The following is an 8,497-nucleotide window of genomic DNA, read 5'->3' on the forward strand; positions in this document are numbered from 1 at the left end:
TTAATTGTAACAAACATACCACAGTAATGCAAGATATTAATAATAGGGGAGACAGAAAATGACAAGCGTTTGTTAGGATGTAGAGAAACTGGAGCGCTGAGTGAAATACTGATAAAAATGTAAAACTGTACAGCCACTGTGGAAACAGTGAAATTCAACATAGAATTAACATATGATCCCACAATCCTAATTCTGGGTATACATCTAAGAGAACTGCAGAGACTTGGACAGATATTTGTACACCCAGACTCACAGCAGCATTATTCACAATAGCCAAGAGGTGGAAACAACCCAAACATCCACTGGTATATGAATTAAAGAAGTGTTATAGCTACATATAATGGAATATTATTCAGCCTTTAAAAGGGATGATATTGTGACACATGCTACAACATGTATGAAACTTGAGGACATTCAGTTCAGTTCAGTAGCTCAGTTGTGTCAGACTCTTTGCGACCCCATGAATTGCAGCACGCCAGGCCTCCCTGTCCATCACCAACTCCCGGAGTTCACTCAGACTCACGTCCATCGAGACAGTGATGCCATCCAGCCATCTCATCCTCTGTCGTCCCCTTCTCCTCCTGCCCCCAATCCCTCCCAGCATCAGAGTCTTTTCCAATGAGTCAACTCTTCGCATGAGGTGGCCAAAGTACTGGAGTTTCAGCCTTAGCATCAGTCCTTCCAATGAACACCTGGGACTGATCTCCTTTAGGAAGGACTGGTTGAATCTCCTTGCAGTCCAAGGGACTCTTGAGAGTCTTCTCCAACACCACAGTTCAAAAGCATCAATTCTTCGGTGCTCAGCTTTCTTCACAGTCCATCTCTCACATCCGTACATGACCACTGGAAAAAGCCGTAGCCTTGACTAGATGGACCTTTGTTGGCATAGTAATATCTCTGTTTTTCAATATGCTATCTAGGTTGGTCATAACTTTCCTTCCAAGGAGTAAGCGTGTTTTAATTTCATGGCTGCAGTCACCATCTGCAGTGATTTTGGAGCCCAAAAAAATAAAGTCTGACACTATTTCCACTGTTTCCCCATCTATGAGGACATTATGCTAAGTGAAATAAGCCAGACACAAAAAAACAAACACTGCCTGATTCCACTTGTATGTTATCTAAAATAGGCAATTCACAGGGATGGAAAGTAGAATAAAGGTTACCAGAAACTAAGGGAAGAGGGAACGAAAAGTTGCTGTTTAATGGGGTACACAATTTCAATTTAAGAAGATTAAAAAGCTCTGAAGATGGATGGTGCTGATAGTTGGACTACAATGTAAATGTATTTAAATACTACAGAAATGTACACTTAAAAATTATTAAAATGGTAAATCTGATGTTATGTATATTTTGCCACAATAAGTAATGATATGGGGAAACCATGCAGGGCGAGCATATTGCCTGCTTAATTTTCCATAAGTCCAAAGTTGCTCTAAAAAGTAATTAAGTATGAGAAAGCATACTTCAAATTAATACAGTAGACAAATATATATGTATACTGTGTGCTGTGCTTAGTTGCTCAATTTTGTCTGTCTCCTTGTGACCCCGTGGACTGTCCATGGGATTTCCCAGGCAAGAGTACTGGAGTCAGCAGCCATTCCCTTCTCCAGGGGATATTCCCAGCCCAGGAATCAAACCCAGGTCTCAGTATGTCAGTTACATCTCAGGTTTAACTAAGCTCAGGAGAGATTAAAGCAAGGAGAGATCCCACCCATTCAAGGATACAGGCCAGGAGAGCCTTATGGAGGGGGATAGTTTTTGAGACAAGTCTTAAAAGATGCTAGGATTTCAACAAAGGAAGAGGTGAGAGAGGGAAACCATCACACAGAAGAGCAACAATATGAGCAAACGCGCAGCAAAAAGATGTTTGGGAAAGGACGACCGGTTTGACTTCAGTCTACAGGGATGCAGGTGAGCAATGACAACAAATATTTAGAAACGCAAGTGCATTCATTTATTACACAACGATTATTAAAAAGTTGCTATGTGTTGCAGGGAATTCCCTGGTGGTCCAGTGGTTAGGGCTCCATGCTTTCACTGCTAAGGATGTGGGTTCAGTCCCTGGTTGGGAAATTAAGATCCTGCAAGCCATGCAGTATGGCCAAACAGAAAAAATAAAAAAGATTTTTTTCTTTTTGCTATGTGCCAGGCAGTTACAGGTAAGGATGGAACAGTGAGAGTCCTTGTCCGCAGGCAGTTCATATTCTAGTGAACTATACAGCAAAGGTTTTGAATTTCAGGTCAGTATTTGTATGTAATTCATCAGTCAATAGGGAGCCACAGAAGATTTTTGAGCAGAAAAACTAATACACGTTCTTTTCTGTGCAGTTTCCATGGTAATTTAAGAGCAATGGGGTTAGAGAGTATTTATTTTACTGTAATGTAACCTCATGAAGTATACTGAAGACTATGGCCTTCTCTAAGAAAATCTCATTCTATTTCTCTGTGAAGTATAGTATGACAGTCCAAAATCATTATACACAGGGTTCTCAACTGCCTATGAGGGGCAAAGTGTTTCTCCACTCCTCAGGAGGCTGAGAGGGAATTTTAATACAGATTAAATTTAAGATTATGTATGCCTTTATGTATGTATATCTTCCCTATTGTTCAGTCGGTAAAGAATCTGCCTGCAATGCAGGAGACCTGGGTTCAATTCCTGGGTTGGGAAGATTTCCTGGAGAAGGAAATGGCAACCCACTCCAGTATTCTTGCCTGGAGAATCCCATGGACAGAGGAGCCAAGAAGGCTATAGTCCATGGGGTTGCAAGAGTTGGACATGACTTAGTGACTAAACCAAACCAAACCATGCCTTTAGAAATTCTGAGTCATCTCTCAAGAGAAGCATGACATCCATACAAGCACACTCTATAAAACAGGACTTGGTCAGAAAAACAAAAACCACTCAAAGTAATTCAAGGAAGGGATTTAATTTAGGAAATGGAAGGCTCACAAAACTGTTGAGAAGGCTGAAGAAAGAAAATCAGGGAAAGATATCATTCGTTTTCAAGAAGCCTGGAATTACAGGAGTATCAGAAAATTATCATTGATGACCTCAGCTTACTGCAGCTCCAAAGCAGACAATTCACAGGAGGACACCAAAAGTTATTGCAAAATCTCATATCTCATATCTATCAATGCATGTATCTTTACCTGCTGCTACTACGGAGCAATAACAACTTCATTGCACAAATGACTCTTATTGGCACAAAATAAGGCAGAACTCTCACACCAGGAATTCTGAAGAAGATAGTTTTCAGGCTTCCAGACTTTGCAGTTTAGGAGAACATACAGATGGAACTAGGACGGGATTCCTGTTTCCAAAAAATACCCACTGTTGTAGGTTGACTTGTGTCACCCAAAAAGATGTGCTCAAGTCTTAACCCTGGAACCTATGACTTTATTTGGAAGTAGGGATTTGTAGACATAATCAAGTTTAAATGAGGTCATACTGAATTAGGGTGGGTCTTAATCCAGTGATTAATGTCCTTATAAGAAAAAGGGAATTCAGACATAGAGACAGAGAAGAATGCCAAGTGGAGACAAGATTGGAGCGATGTACCTGCACACCAAAGAATGTCAAGGACTGCCACCAACCCCCAGAAGAATCAACAGATCTTCCCATAGAGGCTTCAAAGGGAACATGACCCTGCTGACATCTTGGTTTCAGACTTCTAAACCTCCAGAACTGTGAAACAACAAACTTCTGCTGTTTTAAACTATCAGTTTGTGGAAATTTCCTACAGTGGTCCTGGGAAACTAATGTACCACCCTGCCACTTTATGCCACACCCTGCATAAAGACACACATGTTTTTATGCAGTCCACTGCCCTTTGCTCTTGCTGTTCAGTTGCTAAGTTGTGTCTGACTCTTTGCACCCCAGGGACTGCAGCACACTAGGCTCCTCTGTCCTCCACTATCTCCTGGAGTCTGCTCAAATTCACGTCTGTTGAGTCGGTGATGCTATCTGAGCATCTCATCCTCTGCTGCTCTCTTCTCCTTTTGCCTTCAATCTTTCCCAGCATCAGGGTCTTTTCCAATGAGCCGGCTCTTCACATCAGGTGGCCAAAGTATTGGAGCTTCAGCTTCAGCATCAGTCTTTGCAACAAATATTAAGGGTTGATTTCCTTTAGGATTGACTGGTTTGATCTCCTTGCTCTCCAAGGGACTCTCAAGAGTCTTCTCCAGCCCCATAGTTCGAAAGCATCAATTCTTTGGTGCTCAGCCTTCTTTCTGGTCCAACTCTCACATCTGTACATGACTTCTGGAAAAAACGTATCTTTGACTAAACAGACCTTTGTCAGCAAAATGGTGTCTCTGCTTTTTAATATGCTGTCTAGGTTTGTCATAGCTTTCCTTCCAAGGAGCAAGCATTTTTTAATTTCATGGCTGCAGTCACTGTCTTGAGCTCTTGATTTTGGAGCTCAAGAAAATAAAATTTGTCACTGTTTCCATTGTTTCCCCATCTATTTGCCATCAAGTGATGGGACCAGACTGCCATTATCTTAGTTTTTTGAATGTTGGGTTTTAAGCCAGCTTTTTCACTCTCCTCTTTCACCTTCATCAAGAGGCTCTTCAGTTGCTCTTCGCTGTCTGCCATAAGGGCGGTATTATCTGCATATCTGAGGTTATTGATATTTCTCCTGGCAATCTTGATTCCAGCTTGTGAGTCATCCAGTCCAGCATTTCGCATTATGTACTCTGCATAGAAGTTAAATAAGCAGGATGACAATATACAGCCTTGACATACTCCTTTCCCAATTTTGAACCAGTAGGGTTCTAAATGCTGCTTCTTGACCCAAATACAGGTTTCTCAGGAGACAGGTAAGGTGGTCTGGTACTCCCATCTCTTAAAGAATTTTCCAGTTTGTTATGATCCACACAGTTAAAGGCTTTAGTGTAGTCAGTGAAGCAGAAGTAGATGTTGTTTGGGAGCTGCCCAGTGCCCTAACGAGCTACTGTGACAGACAGAAGTGTGTTTGGGAGCAGAGGTTAGGAGATAAACTACGACTACTGCGTTGGGTGGGGGTTCCCCTATGTTTAGAGGCCAGGTATCACTGAAGGAAGCAAGAAGATAACAGTCATGCCACAAAGCCACAGCCCAAACAAGATGTGTTGCTGTTCAGTCACTAACTTGTGTCCGACTTTGCGACCCTCTGGTCTGTGGCATGCCAGGTCTCTCTGTCCTCTGCTATCTCCAAACAAGAAACAAATACCTAAAAGATGATTCTGGTTTCACTGGATATGGAAAGTTGATCATTTCCTTGCCCTTGAACATTGTTAAGGGAGCTATGTATCTTTGGCACAAATTGGCACACAAAGTATTTTTCATTGATTTACTTGGTACACAGCTATACTGATTTTAAAGCGGCTAGAAAATCCATTTCTAAAATAGGAGGGCTGTCTTTAAAAGCATATCTAGTTACCAAGTTCATGATGTTCCTGGACCAGTGGCTTGGGGGGAAAGAAGAGCCTGACTTTATTTTTCCATCTTTCCCTCAAGCTATAGATCCACTTCTCACACACTCCTACCCAGGACATTTCAGCATATAATTGGCTTAAAGACTCATCCTTTTCTTAGACCAGTTTCCCAGAATTAAATGCAAAATTCCTGGGAGTGGGCAGGTTGGCAGAAGGAAGAGAGAAGGCCTATTCAGCTGAGTCACGTGGGTGGAGGTAAGAAATAAGACGATGCCACAAACCTACAAATTCCGTGAGATTTTTAAGCTGTAGTTCTTAAGGAGCTCATTTCTTTTTTGGACTGGTATCAAAGAGAATATTTTCTCTGCATTTTCCCAGGCTGCACTTCTCCAATAGAGTAAAGCTCAGAAATTATAAAATACAGATAAGTAGCAACTACAATTCTATGTCTTGGCAAGTCTGAACTAAGCACCTGCTTTTACTTGGTTATCAGGGAAGGTGGCTGAGAAATAGAATTGAATTTTGTATACTTGGCCTAGTCTGAAAGCAGACTTGCCTAGAGGCAGGAGACTGACACTATTGACCCCTAGGGTAACTTTCCAGCTGACTGTGATGTATGTTGGATTATTCTAGCAGCTTCTCCGTCGCTAGCAAGAGAAGCTTATTCATTTGCTAGGACTACCTCCTAAGTCACGTGGTTAATCATGTTCAGAGGTGTTTCGTGGGCAGAAAAATCTTATTGCCTTTCCCAATCATGACCTTTCATGTCAAAAAACCATGAGAGGCGGGGCTTTTAGTGGCAGAATTTTCCTACTAAAACCTGGCAAGGCCACACACACGCTTGCTTTGCCATTCCGACCTGTTTCTGGAGGGCCGTAAAAGCAGCCCAGCGGTGAGCTCCATGACACTGATGTGCTCTGCCCTAAGCCTCACCCTCAAATACTGCAACCCCAGGCCCTGTCTTTGCATGATGTTCATCCCGGCTTTTAAGTCCTGAGTCTCCTCTTTGACATGAGCCCAGGAAAATGTAGAGGCAATAACCAGATGGTGAATGCACATTGGCAGGTTTTGCCCAGAAGTTATTTCTTTTCCTTCATCAGAATTCATTATCATCAAGACGGTAGGCCGTCTCATTAATAACTGTGACAGTGACCAGCCCTCATCATTTATCAACTTATTGCTCATTCGAAAATGTCAAGTGATCTAATCTGATTAGGGAGCTGAATGTAAGTGTCACCTATCTCAGTCCCCTTCTGAACAATCTAGGAAACAACCTTTGCCTCTGCATAAAACAATATTGTTGAAGAGGCTACACAAGACTGGAATCATAGGGCTCAAAGAAATCTCAAAATGTTTGTCAATTTATAGTTGCTGTCTTTAAACAGAGGTGCATGCAAGCCATTCAAGTATCTAACCCATACCCCAAACTATGAGGAACAGGTTAACATACACACACACACACACACACACACACACACACACACACACACACACGTGTGTGTGTGCTAAGTCACTTCAGTCTTTGCAACCCTACGGACCGTAGCCCACCAAGCTCCTCTGTCCATGGGATTCTCCAGGCAAGAATAGTTGAGTGGCTTGTCATGCCCTCTTCCAGGGGATCTTCATGATCCAGGGATCAAACCTATATCTCTTATGTCTCCTGCACTGGCAGGCAGGTTCTTACCACTAGTGCCACCTGGGAAGCCTAATATATAATATATATAATATATATATAATAATATAATGTGTATATATATAATATATTAGGGGTTGGCCAAAAAGTTTGTTTGGGTTTTTCCGTAAGAGGTGGGAAAAATACATACATGTGAATATATACATAGAAGTGCCTCATACTACATTAAGTGCTTTATATGCATAACTGCTCTGAGTGCATGCATGCTGAGTTGCTTCAGTTGTATCTGACTCTTTGCAACCCTATGCCTGTAGCCTGCCAGGCTCCTCTGTCCATGGGATTCTCCAAGCAAGAATACTGGAGTGGGTTGCCATGCCAGATGTTGGATCCTGGGGATCTTCCCAACCCAGGGATTGAAACTGCATCTCCTGCGACTACCGCATTGCAGGCAGATTCTTTACTGCTGAGCCACCAGAGAAGGCCTATAACTACTCTATGAGGTATTAATTTTATTACCAGTTCATACAAATATAAATAAAGGTTTAGAGGAATCAAATAACTCAAGCAAATAAATGGCAAAGGTGAGATTTAAACATAGGTATCATTACTGTCCCAGAGGGTCCTTGTGGCTAAAAAATTGTATTCTTACTGTTGTGGTTGTTCTTTTCACATGAATCCATAGGAGAAGGGAAAAACACCCTTTTTCTCTATACTCTAGGTTTAGCGCAGGGAGGCCTGAATGTTAGATCGACAAAAGACAGATTAACAGGAGAAAGGTTTATTATTATATATGCACATGGAAGACTTCATAGAAAAATGACCCCCAAAAAGAGATGGGCCTGAGAGCTGACATACCTTTTTAACAAAGAATGATCAGTTGTGCAGACATGACAAGATAAAGGAAAAACGGGTTTGGGCTAGAGTGGCAAATTGTTGGAAAGTGACTAGGAAATACCCAGGGGAAACTGGAAGAGAAAGGCTATTTTAATAATGCTTGTTTGCAGACCAGTTTAATTGTCTTTCTGTCTTCCTCCTGGGTATGGCTATAAAACTACTCCAGGAGAGGGGATTTATGGCAGTCCTCATTTCTCAGGAATTTCTGTGTGTAGTCAGGAAAGGGAAGATCTAAGAAGGGTTCTTTCTGCATCTGTTGATTCTCATTTGCCTCCAGCTCAAAATAATCATGCCAAAGTGGCATATTTGGGGGAGGAGTAGTCTTCAATCCCCTTCAAATCCATGCCATCTTTCTTTGAATACAATTTAGCAAATATTTTGAATGTCTACAAGATGCACATTCTTTTTTTCTCATTTTTTAAATCAACTGGATGCTACCAACTCTCCTCACGTATCCTTCAGTGCTTCCCAACCCCTCCTATGAGGACATTCTTCATAAAGTTTTATTTTCATGCCTCCTACTGCAATGCAAGCCCATCCTTCCCTTATTGT

This window comes from Ovis aries, chromosome 16, assembly GCF_016772045.2.
Source record: "Ovis aries strain OAR_USU_Benz2616 breed Rambouillet chromosome 16, ARS-UI_Ramb_v3.0, whole genome shotgun sequence".
NCBI lineage: Eukaryota > Metazoa > Chordata > Mammalia > Artiodactyla > Bovidae > Ovis > Ovis aries.